General features: G+C 31.6%; 1 protein-coding gene across 1 annotated transcript in view; it reads right to left on the bottom strand.

The window, feature by feature from the left end:
* The window catches only part of LOC130897805 (uncharacterized), an 82,261-nt gene extending 74,911 nt beyond the window's left edge, over positions 1 to 7,350 (bottom strand). The window contains exon 1 of the mRNA XM_057806718.1: positions 7,174 to 7,350. The gene's annotated coding sequence lies outside the window, so the exon portion shown is untranslated. The remainder of the gene's footprint in view (positions 1 to 7,173) is intronic.
* Between the last annotated feature and the right edge of the window lie 15,368 nt (positions 7,351 to 22,718).

Below are 22,718 nucleotides of genomic sequence, written 5' to 3'. Positions count from 1 at the left end.
GGAAAACCGGCTGGCATTTTCATATCCGACCTGTACAGAATGCCAGAAATGCGTTTGGTGATGTACTAATTACGGGCCCCCCGTTTCCAAGCTCAAATGTCGTGTACTTTATCGATGCTTTTTTATGTAGGCAGCTCCCCGTCTAGTAGTCTTATATTTGAAGCATATTAAAAATCCAGATAATCAGATATTTTGAAATTATCTCTAGGTAGACATAATGATTTTGCGTTGTTACATACAATTCCTTGAATAATGGCAAATTCGGATTGTCACATTTTTGTGGAGCTTTTGATATGAACTCTTGTTAATTTTCTTTTCATGTATACAAGGTGAAGGGAATATTTAACATTTCATTTTCATTCTTTCTCTAGCATAGCACAATTAGAATCTTGGTAATGCAAATACAGAACGTTAATTTGCCCACGATTATCGCAAGAACGTGTTTATATCTCTCAAAGGGCTATGAATAACATAAAAAACGTTGTTATAAAAAACTTCAAAAATGTTACCACCCCGAATGTGATGTAATACGAGGGCTCTCATTTAAAAAAATCATGTTTATGCTTTATAACGCAGTTATAAATATTCCGTATAATTCCAGATAATTTTTAAATATGGACTTCAAAAGCATACATCATATTTTCATTACAAATTTTTTGTTGTGGGATTCATTGTCGCAAATATTGAGATTAATATTCCATTTTGGAAATAGTTTTTATTAGTTGAATCGAATCATCACATTTTATTGGTACATCAGAGGAATAGTCTGAAAGATAAGTATTAGTTATTCTCATTATTCGGTTCACTGAAAATGTTTTATTAAATCAATCGAAGCATTATGTGCGGGGGAGATCTGAAAAATAAGAGGATAATTTGGAAACAAAAATTCAATTTCACAAGAAAATGTTAGTCACAAAAAATACCCTCTCTATGATTAATAAATTTGTCCCATCGTGGATCTCACTATTCGAAACTTTTTCATGTACTCACCTGTATAAATGGTTAATAGATCCTTTCTTGTTTTTCATTTGACCTCTTCATTAATTGTTGTGGATTCGGTATCTCGGTGTGGAAATAATAAAAGATCACACGGGGCCAGGTCAGACGAGTAAGGTGCGTAGCGCAGTATAATCATGCCATTTTTAGACAAAAACTGTTAGACGGAGATGACTTTTTTGCAGGTGTATTGTCATGCTGAAAGAACAAATCTCTTGTTCGCCACGAATCGGATCTTTTTTGACGAACATTGTTTAAAACTTCCTGCGATAATAAGGTCTTGAATTTTTTCAATATTTTTGTCGATTCCAATCAGTTCAATCAATTACATATTTTGACATATTTCCAAATTGCAACCCTTTGTATATATTATACATTCTTTATAAAAAGTTGAAAAGTTGCGATTGGAAATACTAATCGATAGATTTGAGTATTTGCAAACATTATTTGGTCTATAGGATTTATTTTAAATTATATACTCGTATTTGAGAATTTGTAGATTTCACCTCGGTGGCAAGAAGACTTGACAAATTGTTTCACAGGGACTTCCTTAAGCCCCATTAATTTTTTTCAGGAAGCATAATTCAGCGACAAAACTATCAGTTCATTTATCAATTTGACAATCACATTTGTCAATCCCTATTTTCGTACAGAAGTTTCAACTTTTGATTTGAACAAAACTTTGAAATTCCATCTGTCTCCATAATGGAAAAATGTTTATCATTTGTCAGACTTATTTTCTTTTTCTCTCATAACAAACACAATAAGTATGTCTCAAATATAAGATGTATTTCTTGTGACAACGACGAATCAGAAGGTTTTAAATGAAAACAATCTCGTCGCTTTTAAAATAATATTGATTCACTTGAGACGAGAGATTGATATTAGATCCAATTTTCATCCTCACTTTATTTGTTGTGTTTGTTTTTCTTTTACAGATCCATTTTACTATTTTAAAGGCGTTAATCAATAGGTAACGAGATCCATTGAGTTGGAAACTGATTAGGAAAGAATATTTCCTAACGATTCCAGCATAATTCATTATGAAAAGTTTAACGATTCAATTAATGAGGATTTTGTTTTTCAGATATATTGGATTCATGTTTGGGTGGAAAGTTTTAATAGCTACGTCAAGGGATGAAATTTAATAAACCGTTGAGAGGTGAATGATAAATTTGATTTTATTATAGTTATGTTAGTATTTTTGTAAGTAGTATAATTATATTTCACAATGATTGTTCATTAATTATGCAGGTGACAATAATAACTTAGGATAATCTAATATACAATTTTAACTTTGTTTATTTCTACATTATTTTTTTCATACCTCGGTCGAAAGTACGTACTTTCGTCCCTAATAGTAGAGATCATGACGCGTAGGGCCGAAAATTCAACTATCGGTCCTTTTAGTGTAATGTACTTCTCACAGAAGTACACAAAGAAGAACTTTCGTCCCTGCACGTACTTTCCACCGAGGTATGAAGAAAAATGGGCCAAAAGCTGAATTCTCGGTCCTGTGCGTCATGATGCCGTCGGCTAGGGCCGAAAATTCAACTTTAGACTCTTGTTGTGAAATGTACTATTTTAAATAGTTTATTATTCCTAAATTTTCTAACTTTCTAACTTACTAGAACAGGTCAGCTCAAGTCTATCACTGAAGATCTTTTATTTTAGACAGGAAAATACTAAAAAGCCTAATTCTCAGATCAAACACATGACTCGCCTTTATTATTTCCATTCTTAACCATATAATGAAATAAAGTTTGAAATAAATTTGGTGACTTATGCACAAACCATGGAAACTTTTTTCATATTATATCTAACTGGTAGCTCAGAACAATGCATGACATAATCGCTTAATGCGGGATGCGGACAGTTTACAAAGCGGGACGTACACAAAATATCCAGGAATTTGCCGTTTAATCTGGAACTTACCTATGCCATATCGTACTCAACAATATAAAATTTTTAGACTGGAACTTTTGAAACTTTACGAATTTTGCCAAATATCAATTTAAATTTATCACTCAACCTAGCTTTTGCTTTTTTGCTTCTGGTAAAATTAGTAAACTTTGTTTTAAAAAATTTGCACGCTGAAAAATCAGACGGAATAGAACAATTTAAATTCCACAATAGATTAGGCAAAAATTATTCTTTAGCACACTCTTATATTCATCAAGACCATGTTTTCTAAAAACTGTTCTTTAGGTTGGAGATAAATGAAAAACGTGACAAACATTTTCAACTAAACAGGTCTTGAATATTTTGGTATTATGATTTCAGAGGATGTCGAGGATAAAATCATATATTTTTCACAATACTTTTGTCAAAACATAACGTGGAATGAATAATAATATTAATCGATGTTTTTCAATTTCCATAAAAGTAAATTAAAATATTTCTAAACGTGCATGTGATAATTTTTGAGATTAAATATTCCAATTTCTATGTGAATTAACAATTTCTATTAAAAAATTCAGTTCCAGCTTGTTAGCGTTCAATATTTCTTTGAAAAATAGTTTTTCGATGTTTTTTTTATCTGAATTTTCCATATTTCATTTCCCATAAATTTATTCAGTAACGTAATAAGATGGATTGTTGCATCTTTCTAAATCAAATTTCAATTTCTTCTGCGAATATATGTTATAAGTATAGTTTATTTATAAATCTATCGAACCAATAAATCAATCACTTGACCAAATTCCATGGGTATACTTGGTACGAAATGAAAAATCTAAATCGTAAATTTTTCTGTTACGAATTTTCAATACTACTTGCTTCTCAATAATTATTATTATATCGATCCTGGTTGGAGGCCATAGATTTCGCATATCTATTGTATTTATAAAATAAATGGCTTGAATAATTAAGAGTTTTTTATCATATTAGAGAGAGCCTCCATCATAGTCGTTATCGATATCCAGCATGCCTTTGACTCCATATGGATTGAGGGTTTGATTTATCAATTGATAAATTTAAAATTCACAAATTATTTGATTAAAATTTTGCATTCCTATTTAACGAACAAAAAAATTTTACGTTAAAAATAATGAAAGCATGGCGGTACCATACCCCATAAATGCTGGAGTTCCGCAAGGGTCAGTTTTATCACCTATGTTGTATTCCCTTTTTACATATAACCTACCCACTTCCCAACAAATCTTAACAGCCATGTATGCTGACGACACTTGTTTTGTAGCATCGGCGAAACATCAGGCAATCAAAATTATCCAAACACATTTAAACAACAAAATTTCACCATATTTTCAAATAATAAACAAGCTATAAATGCCCCAAAAACAGAGTACTTGTTACTCAGACGTATAGCTAGGAAAAACAGCTCATTGCAATCGTAGCTAAACATTTACGGACAAACTATCCTGCAAATACCTAGGGTACATTGTACAAGGAAACAAAAATGCTAACGCCCACATCACTAAGGAAGTACAAAAAGCTAAGATTGCAATGAGCAGACTTTACTTTTTCATTTGTAAAAACAGCAGACTCATCACATAAAACAAATTTTTTTAATTAAACAAATCATAAGACTCATTTTAACATATGCAGCCCCAGTCTACTGCACAGGTACCAAACAAAACTTCCGCACCTTGTAGGTGGTACAAAACAATTGCCCCCGTATGGTTATTAAATATTCATGCTACCCAAAACTTTCTAGAACCTCGTGATTACATAACATTGATGACATATTAAAGACTTCGTCACAAAAATTTCAACAAACTTTTACAATTTTTGTCTGCCAAAAGATCTTCAAGAAAGACTCCAAACTGCAAATCGCGCAGGAGATATCCATGACAGTGGGTGTAAGCTTCTGCATGGTTTACTAATCACATAGTTTGGTTGAACAATCCTTCCAAATTCAATTAATATCAAAATCATCGTAAGCTAAAACCACATATCAATACGAATGATAATCAACGTCAGCAATCATCATAATCATGTTGCCTTCTCGAAAACTAAAACCCCGATCCATATTTGAAACCTTGTTTTTTAGCTGCTTTTCAGGGATACTTCATCCGAAAGATGCTGGGAGTCGTAACTATATACCAGGGACAAAGTAATTGCATCTACAAAACTTGTAGATAATGCCCCGTTGCAAGGAACCACAACATTGCATCCAGACGTACACATGTCCTCTACTGATCGCCAAAACATCGGCCAACGTATATATTTGTGATTAGGGAATTAAAACAGAAAATAAAGACATGTTTTAATAATAAATAAATAAACCATATTAGAAACAATCAATAAATTTACAGAATTCAGTTTTATTCAATACGTTCAAATAATAATAAGAAGCTATGTTCTCAAAACAAAAATCTAATTTTCTTAATAATATTAATTGGATTTATCATCCTGTTAGAATTTACTAGCTGTCGCGAATTTTTATTACCTCACCGTGTATATATGGGTGGAAGGTAGATTGATTTGAGGAGACAGTACTTTATAATAATTTTTGAAAATGTCAAAACTTATGGACCATTCTGCTTTTATTTTCCAGAATAAAAGAACGTATTGGTATACTGTAAGAAAATGATATATGTCCGTAAAAACATAAATTTCAAAAAATTTGGATTGAGGCGTACCCTTTCTTGTAATTTTTGACAAATTTCACTCTAACCGGTCGATCGTCGGGCTAGAGCTCTTGGACTTGTCTATACTGATAAGGATGTAGCTGTTGTTCTTTAAGTATCCTCCAAGTATATGAAGAAAACGTATTTGTTGGTCTTGCCACATTCCTTACGCTAAATTTTGGATTTTGATCAACTAAATTTAAAATCATATTTTCTTTATTAATCTTGTCTTTTTTTCTTGGTCTACCAGAATTTATTTTTTTGGTTTGACATTCACAGCTGCCTAACGTTAATAACATGTCAGTGCATTCAAAATTTGAGTAAATTTTCATCAACAATATCTAATTTAACAAATGACAAGGTTTCAGATATGTGATTTTTATTGACCCAACGTCATAACTATCAATGAATGATAGTTTTCCATGGTTCCAAGTTGAATAATTATGGTACTCTGTTATTGATGATCATCAAATTGTTGTTAGTTTCATATTAAGGCCTTTAATAGCTCAGTCCCATACTTATTGAACTTTGAAATACAAGATTCTATACTGATTAGACTGGATTTTTGTGAAAAGTTACAAGAAACGAAAGTCCTTAAATTTTATATGTATCCGTTTTATTGATGAGGTCTCAATTACGCGAAAAAAATTTTTCAATTATATACATAATGTTTACTAATCGATAACAATAATAATTAATAACTTTTATCAATACTTTATACCAGCATCGGTTATTTCTTCATAATTTTCAAATCTAAATATTCCAAAATCAAAATATGTCTGAGATCACTTAAAATTTTGCTAAATAAATCTAATATTGGAAAAGTTATGCTCAATAATACTTGGTACGAACCGTGAAACTAGCGTCATAAAAACAAATTCATTGGCTGTATCAGCTTCTAAAATCGCAAAAATTGTAAAAAATATGTATAATTTTTTTTCTTTAACCCCCTTTATCTTGAATACGGATGGAGTTACGAAGATCTTTTATTTAGCACACCCCAAATATTTTTCAGTTTTCTACCCATCCTAGAGACGGGATCCCCTTTTTTTCAAACACCCTCTATTAAATATGAATTACTATTATTACAGAAAATTGTCCGACTTTAGCTAAATTATAAATAGAATTTTTCGAAAGGTGATCAAAATTTCCAAACATGCGGAAAGTACCTGAGAATTGTTGATAACTAAATTGTGGCAACAATTAAAAAAAAACATCAAATTAATGCTAGAAATATATATTTTTAATAGCATGTATTTGGTGTCATCTGAATGTCAACAGAAGATAAGTTCACTTTAATATCAGATTGAAATATTTCTTATGGATATTTTTCTAAAACAAAATTATTGATTTTACTGATCGAAATTATATTATTCGTAATTTTGAAAACACTCAAAAAAATATTGCATTTAGAATCTTGGTATTTAATATAATTATCTTATTATATCAGTCGACAGATATCTATAAAATGACATTTTTATACTGTTTATAGAAAAGTACGTTAACCTAACAAAGATTATTCCCAGCTAAGAAAACTGTGCAAAATTAGTACAATTATAATATATATTAATAGATGAACACTTACCGGTTGGATATATTTCACATATAAAACTTTTAAATTAGTTCCCGGCAAAAATAATTTTCGAAGTCGTGCGCTATACGTCAACAAATAGTCAGCCCCGCTCCACTGTTACAAGTTCAAGATACAAAATACGACTGATTGGCTCTAGCCGTAGTCACATTCATTCATAAATGATATAAACTATACTGGCTTTAACTGGGGATAGAATAGAGTAACTTACTATGTATCTATCTATTGAGGGTTAGTACTAATGAAATAATTCTCGATAATTCTATTCAATCTTGGGACTCAGTTTTTAGCAATAAATGATAAATAAATTCACTTTTTTATGACCGAATAATGGAACTGGTGAAAAATTTAATATCATATTTTGAGAGAATTGGAGAAAATTAAAAAGAAGTAGAAATGATTTAAATTTTGGATATAATTCGTTTCAATATTTGAAATTTACTATCTCTGAATCGACAATATATTGCAAATAGTAAGGGGCAGTACACATCGTAGTTTGACGTATTTACAATTATATTGCTCATGAAATTCGATATTCTAATTGATTGTTGTTATAGTACTACTTCTATTCAAGTTTTTATTGTGTTTACAATTATATTGTACATGAAATTCAATATTCTATTTGGTTGTTGAAAAAGTAATTATTTGGCTTGATGAACAAGAAGTTAACAGGAAAATTAATTAGAAAATTAATTCATTTAGACTATTGGAAATGGATACATTCAAAACTAGAAATAAAACTGTGGAGGCAGTACTTTCAACAAATTCAAGATAAACAAAGGTCTGGGACAAGGAAATCCCCATTATCCAAGCATTTTCAAATTAGCTTAAGAAATTATACTAAGAGAAAATAGTATAAAAACGTTTGATTCATAGAAATAACGATCATTGCCCAGCATATTCACATATTCATGGTAAAATCCAGGAAAGAGCTTGAAAGTAAAAATGCAACTATAATCGGAGCTATCATAGTTTAAAAAAAAAACAAACAAATTAGTAGTTACGAATATTTTCTAAACACAACTAGGGCATATTTTAACTTGGTGTTCGCCAAATATTAGTTTTTAACATTTTAAACAGTATGCTGTTGACATTCTCTTCTTAACAGTATTTTCTAGAACTTTTATCAATGCTTTCTTATCTTTTATCTTCAAATTGTTTTCAAATCATTAGTCATCTTTGTTATCTCTTGTAATCGACAAGTTTAATGAATCTCTGTTAGTCCTTTATGTAACTCCATCTTGTACATTAGTCTCGAGTGATAAAATTATGTAAGTCACATCATCTTTCCGTTTTTCCATTTAAACACATGTTTTGACATATCTGTTAAAAGTGTCTACTGTTCCTTTAATTTCGTTATACGTGTGAATAATTTCTGTTTTCTTTTTGTATCTTTCTTGATAGATAATGTGTGCAGTGTGGATAATAGAGTAACTATTTTTTTAGTTTTAGGTTTGTAGGAGACCACCAATGTGCTATTGGTACTGTATACAAACAACGATGTTTCCAAAGTTTCTGCAGGCATGTTTCCAATATTTTTAGATCCTCTTCCCGCAAAAAATCTGGGTCGCATAAGCTATCATTGGATTCACTATTTGTAAACATTTCTTCGCTCTCAATATTATCTTCCACTTCACTATCACTGCTTTCATAGTTCTTTATGTTCGGAATCTTAAAATTAATCACTATAAACTGGACAAATTTATGTATTAAAATGTCGTGCGGAGATTGAGAGGCCAGAGCACTACCACTTGGAAAACTGTATGCAGAACATCTGTAATAAACTGTGAGGAGAGCACTGCTAGCGACTGGAGTTTTAGAACAAATACGTAGTTTTCACGTACGGTGGTATTGAATATATGGTCTAGTGATTAAAGAGGGAAAAACAAAATGGAAATGGAAATCAAGGACAATAGGAAAACTGATATAATTATAAATTGTAACGAAAATAACAGCTGCGGAATAGTAAACAAACAACAAAAATATTCGAGAGTCACTATCACAAATAAGAGACGAATAAAGAGAAATAGTAAGAGGCAGTCAAGCAGCAGGAATGGTATCAAAAATGTTGAACTGAAAAGATGTATCATCAACATCTAAAATAATTGATACCATACAATAATGAGACCCTCACATGTGAAACCTGGACATTCAATGAAAAAGAGCGAAATAAACTAGAAATACTGGAATGCTGAAACAAATAGAAAACTATTAGAATTGTATCAGCTTTCAAGTTTAATCTACTTAATTAGAACATAGAGAAGGAGATGGTTGGGGTCTATATGTAGGATTTCAAGTAGGATAGAAGAGATTTGAGAACAGTTTTTTACATATGAGCCGAATACATACTAGTACTTTTATTTAAGATTTATTTAAAATTTGAGTATTTACCTGTTATATTTGTTTGGTCTTAACAATTACGTATTTAGGGATCATTATAGGGCAATACTCGATTTTTATTGGAGAGAGGACAAAATATCTTGGAATGAACTATAATGAACGTTAGAAAAATAAACCTTGATGGTATTAGGTACTTGGGAACAGCAACGTCGTAAAATTATATTGTCTACGGAAGACTGTTGAATCTGTATCTGCTGAATATTCTTTTTAATCAATAGCTATCCTGCTATAATGGCTAACAGTCCATAGTTTCTTGATAAAGTGAAATCTTATAAATATTTCGTGATGTGTTTGAATGTAAATTTAGATGCTGAAACAGATGAATTTTCGAATTAGAAACTACACTTTTTAAATCAAATTATATACTGCTCCTAGATCTCTTATGGATAATAATTCGATGTGAATTGGAATCAGAAGCTCATGAATAAAGCAGATGGGGAAATACGTGTATCAATCAAAAACTCATAAATTAAAAACGACTTGTAATTAAGAAGGAAACCGTTATTGTCAGGTCTCTTCCTTCGCAAATTTTTCAGTACTCCAATCGCCAAATCGCAAAAAATATTAACTATTTTCTCATTTATATCTCAAAGTAGAATATCTTCCTGATTGTTCCTCGTCCTCAACTGACTTTTTAAATTGCTCATACAATTTCGAAATCACATTATTAAAATAATTAGTTTTTGAGTTCATTTGGGACTTTTCGAAAAAAAAAAATTGTTAATGCCTTGTCTAAGATCCATGTTTCACGTCAGACAAACTATTGGCAAACTAAACTTGTCACTGGTTGTTTTAACATTTGATGATATATTGGGATAGTACGTTAGTCTTGACTTGACTCTACTCAAGATATCCTTTAAATTTTGGTCATTACTGTAAAAGGAAATTCTTGGCTGGACTATAATCGTCTTGTATTTCTTCCCTTACTAATTTAAAAAAAAGTGATCTCAGCGCAAAACAGGAGAAACTATTTTCTAAATAAGGTTGCAATACGTAACTCCCATTTGAAGGAATTGTCCACTACAAGCCCTAAGAATTTTACAGATCCAATGACGTCCTTGGTGGTGTTATTTAATAAAAATGGCAGCAATATATTTTTATATATTTTTATAGGATAAAATTTTGGTTTTAGAAACATTAAGACAAAGAAGGTTAGAATCACACTATGATTTAAGTTTGATTAGGTCACTAAATATAGTCCTATGAAGTGCTGTGATATCAGGGATGCTCCAAGAGAAACTAACAAAATAGGGCCTAGTACTAGACATTATTTAGGAGGGGGAGGGAGAATCATTTGTGGATTTGTCACTTAAAACCCCAAATTCATGGGTAGTACGTATTTTATATTTAAACAGAAATGATGAAAGCATCTTTTTTACCCATCTTCCAATGATCTTACATAATGTGGGAAAATGCAATTGGGCGATAACGTCTTAAGGCAATTGGGAAAAGTGCCATTTTGAAATGGAACGGTTAGTCCTTCAGAACCAGATGAGTATTTATTTTTGATGTTATTAATTGTACTGCGAAACACTGCGAAACTACGGGCATAAAGTGAAACTGTTTAAGTTAGTATTAGCACCAGGGAGATATGAAAGCGGATCATGAGAAGGAGTTATAGAATTTGATAATTTTTTGGCTACAATCACGAAGTTATTATTTAGGTTGTTATGTGAAGTAGAAGTTGTGCTCCATGAAGAAGCCTTATTTCCTAGATCATTCACAATGGACCATGTTTCTCTAGAGAGATTAGTAGAATTGGGGAGTCTCTAATTATAATAAATATCTTTGGCAGCTTTTATTGTCTTATGATAAATTTCACATAATTTTTGAAGAAGACACTATTCGAGAATTTCCATAGAGGAAATAAAAATCGCATGTTTTTGCAGATATACGTAAACCTTTAGAGGACCAGGGTTTATTTATCTTATTCTTAATACGCCTGAGGGGAAAATAATTTGATGCCAGACTAGTTAGTGATTTTATGAATCTACAAAATTCATTCTAGATAGTCCATATCTCCCGATAGTATGTTCCAGTCCAGTACAAAAAAATAGCAAATCGACAGAAATGTAATTTCAGTCAATTGAATTCACTTTATTTCACAATTTTTATGTCCAACTAGCTGACCAGGCAATTCGTACAGCTTAACAATCGATTCTTCAGTTTTTTAGTTTTCTTAATATTTATTCTGCTATTAGGATTGCTTGTTCTGCTAATAGGTTGAAGAAAGTCAATAATTAGATTATGCCATAAAATAAAAATTATAGAGCACCTAAAATTCTTCTAGTCAATAAAAAATTCAAATGAAAATTACAATTTCACATTTTCAATTATGATACCTACATGTTCGATTCCATGTTATTTTTACTTATTATAAATTAAATTTTATTTTCCTTGTTATACTTCATGATACACTGTATATTTTGTTTGATTACCTGGCGCGTAAATAAACAGAGCAGATGATTTTTAAACACGGGAACAGGCAACATACAATGGGTATTCTAGATTAATACCGCAAACACTTAATGACTGCCCCTGGGAAATGTTTATAGTCATAGCGAAAGCAAGCCGTGCTGAAAGCTGCAGTTCGTAAACGCAGATCAAATCAAATGAAAGTATTAAAAATTGTCCGCCGCTTTGTAGGAGGGATGTCAAATATAAATGAGTCACAAACACACAACACTTTGCTAGTTTTATAGAAATTTGTGGCTTTTAGATTTAGTAATTTTATAGATTCACTTCAAACAGACGTTCACATTTTATAAGAGACAATTCGTCTTTGACTAATGTTGACATTGACATTGATACTAACTTCACTCAATTGTTTTGTCTTCATCGGTCATTCTTCATTTGTCTTCTTGTCAATCGGTTCAGCTTTTCTCGAGATTTGCGCTTATTAACTCATCCAGTAATTCATTTCCATATATGTGCAATGGTATAATGAAATCCAGATATTTTAATACCAATAATATTTAAATACCAACCAAGTAGAGCTAATTATTGGAGTAATTCAACTGAGTTCTACATTCAATTTTTTTTTTCATTTGGCACGTCCTTGACACTTCAACCAGAACCTATTTGTTTGTTAATGGAAAAAGTAAACTGTTAATTCACTGTTTTAAGAGATTTTTTAATTAGATATCTGATGATTAGACGAATAGTTTAACTATGACGGATAACGTTTATGTTTTAAGAATATACTGAAATGTCAATAAACTCATTAATTACAAAAGTAAACTACGTAATTATAAATAGTTCTTTTTTCTAAAAGTTTTGGTCCCGTATTTTTATTATAAAAAAATCTTCATTACTTTGAATCTTTTATTACAGTTCAAGAAAAAACAAGTGTGATCTTTAGCTCTATCGTGTCTGTCATTCCTAGAATCTACTGCTCGTGGATTATTGCTACCCAAACTACCAATCTATCGAATTGGTTACTGATGAAAAACAGAAAAAACACTGGATTTCCATAATCGAACAATGAAGATAACATGTTCAACGTTGGTAAAGTTTGATTTGATTATTTCACATTTTAAGTGGGACTCAAATTCGTATCTAGGACGGAACCGAAGCAAACCCTGGTTGGAGTCAATGTAGTATCAGAATTTGAGAATATTATGTGAATATGATCCTGGCAGAGATCTACAATCGTTATTGTGGACATGTTCAGAATGATTTGAGGCATTGAATTTATTTCGAAAGTCTTTTCTGCAATCATAAAGGTTTGTCATAATTTAGATTATGAAGTTTTTGGTAGTAGCTTTTTTATGTTACTATGTTAAAGGTAATAGGAATGTTTGATTACCATAAGTTGAGATGATTCTCTTACATATGATTTTTTTTGTTCTAGATTGCTATTTTTGCTAATCTGCACATCGCAATCTCAGTTTCTTAAACTTGTTTCATGCCGTGTTCATTTGCGTTTGTATTTGCTTGTATTACCAGGGTTCTGACTGAAGATTTGTGACAAATAAAAATAAATATTTATGATCATATATGGCTTTATTGTTTTTCAAAATATTCTTCATTAAGATCAATACACTTTTGTATACGTTTAAACCAATGGTTGAACCATTTTTCCATTCCAATTAAGGTACCTGCAAAATATGTGATTCGCATCAACCATTTGATACTTCACTGTTTACACTTCAGGTGTAGACAAACGGGTGGGGTACGAAGAGCGCATGTGGATCGAGCGCACAGGCACATTTATAAAGCATTTCGGGCATCTAGCGCAAACTACCTGTGTCGAATCCGAAAGTTCGTTCAACGAGCGCACACGAAAATTTGATCTGCCGAAGTGAGTCCTAGAGATGGGTAAACATACGAACTTTTGAATAATTAATATCATCAAGACAAAATGAAAAACCATCAGTAAAATCTAAGATTTTCCAAAATGAGCAAATGTTCAATAAATATTGTATAAAATATTGAACAAAAATTGATACAACAAATTGTATTTTCTAAGAATAAGTGCATTTTTGGTATTAAGTTCATTTTTTTTAATTTTCCACTAAAAAGCCTTTCAATTTAGGGTAGGTTAGGCTTGAGTACTCTGATTTAGAGGCATGTATTGCTTGGCTATATTCTATAAAATTAAATCTGACTTTAGCGTAGTTCGGTTGTGTGAAGATATCCAGCGCATTGTCGAAATTTGTCAATGCTATAAAACAAGTGTCGTCAATAATTTGTTGGTGAAAAGGAAGTATAAAAAAAGTAAGTGATAGTACTGAACCCTGTGGTACTTCAGCGTGAATAAAATTCAATATTATCATAGTTTATAAGCTTAGAATCTTGAGTTAAAATCTCCAGCCATGCATCCGAACCCATGCATCATATTTACTTTAATATCTACTTTGAATACGTTGGTAGCAGCTTTCCCTATTTTTTTCCAAATCATAATTCCGATTTCTTGCAATGTTTAATAGGAGAATGTAAATATTTTTCTCTCTTCAACCCTCATCCTCGTAATTACATATGAGAAGTAGAAATAATTAACTTCAGATTGTCACGAAGTACATGTCATAAAGTAAACCCTAACCAGAACTAATTGGTACTTTTCATCATCTTATGTTTATTTCCAATGTGCTCTCAGCAGGTATTCAATACTTTCCTCATTTCAATACACATTTACATTTTAGAATTTTATAATTTATTCATGTGTGAAGGCTCATTCCAATTTCAATTTTTATCGGCACGGGATCCTCAAACTTTTCTATTAATCGATTACGCGGTGGTTTGGGGGGAAAGTATTAACTGGGTTGAGAACTTTTAAAGAAAGTTGGATTTTCTTATGATTAAAGATATGTTATCACATGTTACAAAGAAATATACGTTACTGATTGAATAAAATTGATTGATTTATTCATTGTCACGGAAAGGCTATCATTAATCCAAATGACGTCACTGATCGGGAAACAAGCTTACTGATCATGGTAAGTTAAAAGTACTTGCTTTCAGCTTTATCATTTGTATTTTATTTTAAATTTACTATTTCACGATTTTTATAACAATGAAGAGTGTATTTAAAGAAAAATTAGAGTAATTGAAGTTTTATAAATGCAAGAACTTACGTTTATATATTTTTTAATAAGTATGTCTTCATTTGTTGAGACAAGCGATGAAAAGTTTAATCCAGTTACGAATTGTCGATCTGCTACTTCAAACATTAGTGAGTGTCGGTTTCAAAACATGATTTGAGAATCTACATTCTCGGTAGAGAACGAGTGAGTCATCATCCTGGGCTTAAAGAGTTCGTTTCAAGTGGAACACCAGGTGGACCTTGAATTTTACAAGTAGGTACTGGAATTTCGGCGTGACGATGGGTGATGAAAGAGGAAGCTTTTTCTAAAAGGGAGAACAGATTCTGCTAAAGAAAAACCTTCCTGACATTGAAGAGGCCACAAAATGAGAACATTTCTATGAAATTTTCCAAAAAGTTTCAATTTAATTCAACCATTACAAACCAAGAGTGGTTCTTTGAAGAGCATCATTCAATAAATGTTTATGGTAACCACCAGGTCATTTTATCGATATTGTGGATACTTATAGAACCCATGCATTATATCTACTTTAATATCAACTTGAAATACGTTGATAACAGTTTTTCTTATATACCTTTTGCTATCTTCTCACTTTGATTTCACTACAATAACTCACGCCTGGTATGACATATCGAATATGAATATGAATAAAAAATCCTCTTATTTTGTGTAGCACTGCGAAAACGTACAAACACACTCAATAGGAAGAGCTTGTAAAACAATTATTTCATCAATAATGAAATCATTATTTTATTCGCATATTTGTGTTATTTGAGGTTAAACAAAAAATACATTTTTTGTAAGCGAGAAAATACGTATACTATATGTAACTGTCGCTATGGTATAAGTGTCTCAGCTGCCTTGCTTTGCCATTATTTACAATACGCAATCATGCGTGTATCTTCTTTCTTGCGCGTGCACATACCTACAACAAGAATCGTTCATTCAAATCAAGGAAACCTCTATTTGCAGCCATTTTTCAAATGGCAACCATGGATATTCGTAATTAATATAGATAAAGTTTCAATTTTATATCATTTTTCATAACAAGTAAGTGTCAATAATTAACAATGATATACCTCTTTCACCTGGGAGTTGACAACCATTTAAATTTCAATTCGTGACATCACTTTATTTCAAATGACATAAAATTAATTAAAAAAACACGTTACAAGTTACTTTGGTGAATTAATTATACTAATATTGATTACAGGTATTTGCGGGTAATTATTTGTAGGCAGCCCATCGCTAATACGTTGTTTACTTCCTCAATATCTATTTTAAAAAATCATCACAAACACAGATACCTGCAAATTCAAGCTGTGAAATCTAAGACTCCAAATGCAAGTGCTAAAAGCAATTCACAGTACAAGTGTTAAAAGCAATTCACAGTGGAGTGACACCAATGGGTTTTGAAAATCGCGTTTTGTATAATTTGAGATGACCAATTTGTTGGTTGATTGATTTTAGCCAGGTTAAATAATACTTAAAGAAACAACAATAAATCATAGTGGACAGGTTTTTTAACTCTAATTGATATGCAATGAAAAGTTTATTTCTGAAAACGTTCAAATAGAATCCGTTCAAATTTTGACAAAAATACACCTCATAATTCATTACACTCCTTAGTACCACTTTACAATAGAGAGTTTCAATGCCGAAAAGTTTTTAATTACCTATAAAAACAAAATTACTCGTGGTTGATAACAATCTCGAAATTGCAAATTTTCGTGAAATATCGCGTTAATAATAATTTTTCACACGATCCACAGCCTTCCACTCCCAGATGATCACGGAATTATATTAAATAAGACAGGTTTTACTTTTTTCTTCCTTTTTATATTATAAATTTTACGTCATCTTCCCGACTATACGCTCAATAGCGTTAACTCGCTTCATAAATCCACATAAAGGTTTTTTTCAGATTAATACCAAGTAATAAATTAGATGAATGGTTTCCTAGATATATATACGTTTATTAATAACTGTACAGCTGCTGATAGACGTGATATCTTTAACATTTTTTCAAATTTTAATCCAAAAATCTTGGAGCTGAACTTTGTTCTAATTTTTCTCATTGGAAAACATATTTTTGAATTGTATCACTCGTTACAATACATTAATAAATTTTAACTTTATAAATACAAAATGTTGTAAGCGGTTTTAATATAATTTTCTCAACTCTTATGGTAGTTCTTTAAGTAATTTCATTATGAAAACTTATTATTATTTGTTTGTGTAAATCTTCATTACAGCCTGTACATTTCATTCCATTGCAAGTCGAAAATTTCTATCATGTTAGCCATTATAATGGTTATATTCTTCTTAGACCTTCTAATTTTGCAATAGGGGAAATTCGTGCATGATGCTTTGAACATTTTCAATAAAAAATTATGGATAAATAATAAATTCTTTGGTAGCAAAATATGTAATAGAATGAAAATTAGAAATAATAGTACTGCCAAATATTTGAGCCAAACATTCAGTTTTATTTAATTTCAAGGCTCTCACAAAGTTTCTCTGTGTTTTTCATAAACTATATCGTATCCTTTAGAGATAATAAATATGTTGTGATTATTTTAAGTAAATTTTGCTTTGGTTAGTTGGTCAGTTATTTCAATTTATAGTCTGTCAATTGTCTCAAACTTCTTAGGAACAGTAGATCAGTTCTTAAAAATTAATAGAGATAATACTAAATAAGAGTGACATTGAAGAGAGATTCCATGGCACAATATCAGGGAAGAGGCACACAAATAAAAGCGTCAAACAGGGAGACCCAAACAGACAAACCACAGATAACAGCATACGCAGATGATGTAACTATCATAGCAAATGGACATAGGAAATTAATAAAGGCAATCAACAAATAAGAAGAAGAAGAAGCAAGCAATTACGGACTAAAAATAATGCAGCGAAAACAAAAATATGAAAATAGGGGGAAAAACCAGAAGAGAAAGCAAACCAACTGAAAATTTTGAAACAGGATTTGAAACAGGATAAAGGAAAGGATAATAAAGGGTATCTAGCCTATGAAGGAAATAAAAGCCTATTAAAAAACAAAACAAAATAAAAATGTACAATGCACGTAATCACGTATGCGATAGAAACAGTAATCAAGAAAAAAGAAAGAACTTAAAAGCACCGAGAGAAAGATAATGAGAGATAACAGGTCCAAAGGTCCAAACTCTTATTTGTTTTTAATTTTTTTACGTTTACATCCTATTTCTTGGCTTTAGAAGACGAATCACTAACAGAACTTTTGCTAGAACTCTGACTGTCGATGAATCTTGAATTATTATCTTCTCTGCCTCTTATTTGGTAATGAAAATCAGTTGATACCGATTTAGAATTCTTATTGCCACTGTAGGACACTTGTAAATTTTTTGATCAGTTTCACCATCAAATCCACGTTGTCTAAGTAATCTACAAGCTTTTTCTCTCAAGTTAAGTCAAAATAAGTCTCTTTGGTGTTTTTAGGCTCTTACAAAACGCGAGATAATGAATGAGAGTTATTTATACTAGTTCTAATGTAATATTATATTACATCACTCTTTTCTGTTATAGTTTGTCAGGTATTTCATAACTGCTACAATTTCTTCATCTAGAAGTGAATCATTGTTTCAAACTTCCATGATAACGTTAATTCCATCACAAGGCTAAATCCCATATTCCTCCTCCCCGAGACGATAATAACATCTAAAAAGAATTAAAAATTCATTAAGGGACATGAAGAAACCAATTTTTAAGCAATTAATACTGTTAATTATTAATAGTTCTATTTACAGTAAATCAATTTTGAAAAAATATAAGCTATTATATTTGATTTAGTGTCAAAATATTTAATATTTAATGTAATTTTAGTGATCACTGAGTTCAATAAAATCCAACACAGCAAACGGAACCTAGACAACTTATATAAGCGACATTAATAATTAAACTAGTTTTGACATACCCTGTATTGGCAGTGCAAAATAGGTTGGGTTACCTTAGTCGGGATACGAATTTTCCCGCCCATTTTCTCTTTTTCTAAATCACTGACATTCCTACTTTACTACGGGAGTTTTCCAAAAACAGAGAATTGATACAAAACAGGGAAATATTTACCTATAACAACAAATGCCGCCAAATTCTTAGATAAACACCCAACTAATCTAATGAAAATGAAATAAACGCAAATAATAGAGGGATCTAAATAATTTATAATATTAGTTGTCTCTTGTTGTATAAATCACCGCTATGCTCGATACGTAACAAATAGAAAATTATATGGTATAGTAAATATTCGAAGAGCCTAATTAACATAGTTAATCTCTTCTGTTTATATCAAAATTCCACTTTCGTTTCTACCATTATCGGTTTCAATATGAAAAGCAACAGGATTCACTAGAAAATCTAATTTCCACTAGTTTCGAAGAGCCTAATTAACATAGTTAATCTCTTCTGTTTATATCAAAATTCCACTTTCGTTTCTACCATTATCGGTTTCAATATGAAAAGCAACAGGATTCACTAGAAAATCTAATTTCCACTAGTTTTCCATTTCTCGAACGTGATTTGAGTGAACAGTGGGCATATCTGGGGCGCGAGGCAAGACGGGGCCACTCACATATTTTTTTTGTAAAAACCAAGCATATAGTAATTCAAGCATCTCCACCTGCCGTGTGGAGATGCCTGTGGATATTCATCTTGAACGTCTGTAGGTTGTAGTGTTCAGGAATGACTTACCTTGGTAGCTGATTCCACAGGATTGAACTTCTTCAAAGAAATGAATTAAATTGAAGTTCTGGGAGTCTGCAGGTGAGCTCGACGCTCATGAGCCACGTCTGCTTGATGAGTAGGTCTTGCAAAAACTGCTCTAGGCTGGATTGTGCTAGACATCTCGGAAAAGCCGTGGTAGTATCGGTAAAACAGTCAGGTCGGTGACCTTTCTTCTAAGCTCTGAGAAGTCCTAGTTTCTGGTCAGCTCTGGAACGCTTATAAGTTCAATAGTTCCATTTTGTATTGCGTTGAGTGTGTTCAGGGTAATATTGGGAACCGAGTTCCAAATGTGAGAATAATTTTCCAAAGATGGATAAATCTGGACCTTGTAGAGGATTAGAAGCTGTTATGAAGTATATATATTTTTGTGTATGAAGCTGCCTTGGCTAAATCGGCCACGTGACTATGCCAGGACATAATGTCTTCAAGATCGGTATTGATCTGCCTACGAATTTGGTTAGTAGCCGAGTTTATTGGAGCGGTTGATTTGAGCAACGACACCAGTGTTCATGGAAGTCGTATTAAGGGTCGCTGATGATGTTAGCAGACTCAGGATATCTCAAGATTTGCTAGTTAACAACCTTTTCTGACCTTGGCAATGGCTGGGACTAAAGCAATCTGACGGTATTGAGAACCGTGTTTTTTCCATTTTTTGGTATCGGCTATATAAAAAAGAGTTGGCACAGCGGACTTGTTAGTTCGGCTGCGACTTTCTTGAATACGATTGGTGATATTCCATCTGGGCCGGTCGCTTTTTTGCATCTCGGTATCGAAATTCTATTTTAGGTATAGATATACCTACTCCAAGCAAGCTGGGTGATAGTTTCCCCACGAATCAAGAGTTGAGTTAGAAGTTAACATGCAACCCAACAAGTCCGCCTTCACTTTTGTGATCCCTGCGACTGTCCCATCTTCTCCACGGTGATTTACAAAAGCCTTGTCTGACTTCTTTTTTTACAGGACAAAATGGCCTTCATCCATTTGAGCAATTGAGAAGTTTGTTTTTCACATTATTCCTTGCAAGCATCTATCTGCTTACAGATATTTCTCAAAACAACAAAGCTTATAAGATTTTCGGCTCTAGGAATTGAGTGCCATTTGCGATAAGCAGCATTTTTGTTATTGACCTCTCTAGTGCAGTTTTTATCAAACCATGAATTGTTGTCGGCAAAACCCTCGAAGGAGTAAGGAATATAGGCTTCCATACCTGCCAATATTATTTCTGAAATCTCCTTTGCACACACTGTTGGGTTATTGGAATTGGAGCAAACATCACTCCAAGAAAACATAAAAAGGAAAACTTTACGTGGCCTACTAGATCCTTAGTTTGGATTTCCAGTTCGCATGCTGCTGTAATTAGACTGTGATCTGATGTTCCGAGTAGTGCATGCTAGAAACAAGTCTAAGAGGCTAGCGAAGTCATCATCTCGATCGGGGACTCTGATTGGTTCATTGATAAGTAGGGTTAGTCCGTGATTGCTGGCGAAATCTTCAGCTTCTCGTCCCTCATCGTCCATAATACATCGAATTTTGAAGGCTTAAGATTGTCTTCCTTCTAAAAAATATCAAGACGAACCCGGATGTTGTTAGTTCACCTTTGTTTCTGTTAAAGCCAGAATATGAGGTCTACACATATAAGAAACTACACATATTAGCTATGTTTACGCTATTAGGCAGCCATTTTGAATCGATATTTCACATTAATATCATTTTTACCTTAGTCATTGAAGAAATCGATTCGCTCTATACGTCATATTATTCGTCTTTCTGAATACATATTGACAATAGTCATTATTATCAAATTATGAAATTTCCAATTTTTTGATAAGCTTTGTCTTAATCCAATAATCTTTTTGGGACTTACATCATATATGACGTTTGTTTGATTTCATCTGTATGTAAAGAGATAAGTGTTATAGTGTGAATGTTTTTATTGTAAATAATTAGAGAGAGAGGTTCTACCTAGTGTTACAAATATAGAAATTATATACTGATCAAAGAATCCGACAAAGTGATGCACATCTTCATTGGAATGCTGCAATAATTATATGTTAAATATATTTCAATTACATGTTTAGATAGTTTTCATATTTAAGTAATCATAGAAGTGTATATTATTCTTCTACTTGTGAGAAAAGATATTATTATATTATTCAATCTGTTGAAAATCACATTTTCATAGACAAACCTGAAATGTGTATATATCTCAAAAAAACAGATATGTTTTGAAAAAATTTTGGTTAATACGAGAATATACCTTCTGAAAGAGAAACAAAACAGGAATTATATAAATTATAGGTATTTCAGGACTAAGTTTTTACAATCGTACTTAATGTGCTCAACAAGATTATGAAGTAACATACTGCGTAGAGTTAATTCGGTAATAATTTAATATGGTAAAATAGTTCAAGATATGAAGACGTAAACAATCAATATACTACGAACTGAAAATATTTTTTCGTGTGTCCCGATTTATATGTGGATCATAGGAAATACAATACTCGCAATAACTATTTCCTTTTCCTCACAATAAGAATCATAGATGTCTTGTTCACAATATTCCACGAAATATTGATATTCAGGTTTAATTTCTTCTAAAACAAATGCCGATGATGTACCAGAATATGACAAATGAAAGTAGTAGATCTAAAAAAAGAAGTTTTTACAGTTCTCCCAACTAAAGTATCAGCAAAAGTTCCTTCCTCACTAGGAATAATTACTATTCTATTATCACTATTTATACCTTTCCCTTCTCATGACTAAGTCTCAACTATTAACTAAATTTTTAAAGAAACAATTATATAATATAACAAACACATTCACACATATTTCTAT

This window comes from Diorhabda carinulata, chromosome 9, assembly GCF_026250575.1.
Source record: "Diorhabda carinulata isolate Delta chromosome 9, icDioCari1.1, whole genome shotgun sequence".
In the NCBI taxonomy this organism is placed as follows: Eukaryota; Metazoa; Arthropoda; class Insecta; order Coleoptera; family Chrysomelidae; genus Diorhabda; species Diorhabda carinulata.
This window is presented reverse-complemented; position numbering and strand designations above follow the sequence as displayed.